Here is a 2,151-nt window from a genome sequence, read left to right on the forward strand (position 1 = left end):
GACGGAGGTGTAGGTGAACCGCCACCACCACCACCACCACCACCACCGCCACCGCCACCACCACCACCGTAGGGGGGTGGACTTGTTGTCCTTGGCGCCTCGCCTGGAAACTTGATAAACTTCTTTTGCCATAGAATGAAATGGCGCTTGACATCTCCAAGTCTTTTCTCCCCTTCAGGTGTAGCAATGTCAATCTCCAGGTCCTCAAACCCTTGGACTATGTCCTCCACCGTGACACGAGCATAGCCATCTTGAATGGGGTTGTTGTGGTGGAGTGCTCCAGGTAAACATGGTAAAGCACTGCCGATGGCTACCTTCATGGACATGTTCCCGATAGGATAATACAGATGACATTCTTTCATCTCCTTTATATCGTCCACGGGGTAGCGAGGAGGCTCCAGTGCAGTAATTTCGACCACCAGAGGCTCCGGTGCAGTAATTTCGACCACCAGAGGCTCCAGTGCAGTAATTTCGATCGTCGGTGCATCTGCACCAGCCGATGGGGCCTCCGTGGAAGCCACACTGCTTCTCCGCTGTTGGCTTCTGAGATCCGCTGGATGATCTTCATGCTGCGCCCGAGCTGCATCTCTTTCGGCTACTAGTACACTCACGGTTTTCTTCATCACATCCATTTCCAATGCCAACCGCGCCACAACATCTGCTTCCCGATCCATCTTTCTCTTCCGGCTTCTGTAACCGTACGGGTCATCGTTCTGGGGGAACCCTATTTTCCACGGAATGTGCCCCATGCCTCGTACACGTCCTCCGTGTTCAGGATTCCCGAGGGCTTTTGTCAGCGCGTCGTTCTCTCTGTTGAACTTGATCTTCCCCTCTTGAGCATCCCTCATTGCGTCAATAAGGGCTTGGGTGGGTTTAATTATTTTGCCCCGGTAAACACACTCCCCTATCTCCGGGTTCAGCGTTCCCCCATGCCCGTACCACCAGCTTTTGGCCCTTGGGTCCCATCCCTCCGTACCTGGACGGATTCCTCGCGCCCTCAGCTCGTTCTCCATCTTCTCCCACCTAGGCTCCCAAAGGCGATACCCTCCTGGCCCCATAATATGATTGTACTCCTTCTTAGCCGCATTTTCCTTATTTTTTTTCGATATTTGAATGAACTGCTCCGATTTCTTTTGCTTCACAAATTCTGGCCAATCATGTTTCAGTTTCTCATATTGTCCTTTGAAATCTGGAGTCTTGTTCTGCTTGACAAAGTCATGGGCTAGACTTTGCTTGAATTTCCGGAATGCGTCGGTCATCTTATGAAGAGCGAACTGTTTGACTAGCCTCCTCCTCTCCTTGTTTTCCTCAATCTTGTTACCCTCCTCATCGAATTTGTTGTATTCCGGAGGTAGAACGAAATGTTCCATAAGCTTCTTGAAGCAATATATTTTTGTTCTCTTATCGACAAAAGTGAAACCAGCAATTCGTGCCTTCTTTGGCTTATTCCACTCCTGGACGGTGATCGAGACGTTGTCTCTAACAATGGCTCCGCATTGGTTGACAAACTTGGTGGCGTTCTTGCGGGGCTCCAGCGGCCTGCCGGTTGCACTGTCGACAACCTCGATGGTGCATGTTTCTCCTTGTTTCATCGTCTTGGTTGCGCCACGCTTTGACGACGTACTCGATTGTTTCGACGATCCGGCCGAGGGCTAAAATAAGAAAGAGAGTCGCGCGCGTTAGTACACACATATTTATTCAAATCAGTTAGTTCGTATCACCAGAGGCTCAATGTATATATATACCTCGGCGCTGGAGGTGGTTGCTACTTCCATTTGAAGATCGTCGTTTATCGACGTTTGTTCGGCATCATCTTGCTGACGGCGCCCTTCATCTTCACCGTCAAGGTTCAGATAAGAAGAGATATCATCTTCTTCTTGTCCGGTTGGCACATATAGAATATCGCCGTTTATGATGCCGAACATATGTGCTTCACCGTCCGGATCATAGTTGTCCATAATCGGGTCAGCTCTATCGTCCGCCATTATGTCAGTCCTGAAAACATGTAGTAAAAACAAATTAATTAAGTGAAGAAGGGGGGCGGTGGCGGTGGCGGTGGCGAAAGGGCGGTGGCAAAAGGAGGGGGCGAGGAAGGGGTGGGAGAGGGTGTCGCGGTAGAGCGCGAGACGGGGCGGCAGACGACGGCGTCAC

Source organism: Triticum dicoccoides, chromosome 3B, assembly GCF_002162155.2.
Source record: "Triticum dicoccoides isolate Atlit2015 ecotype Zavitan chromosome 3B, WEW_v2.0, whole genome shotgun sequence".
Lineage (NCBI taxonomy): Eukaryota > Viridiplantae > Streptophyta > Magnoliopsida > Poales > Poaceae > Triticum > Triticum dicoccoides.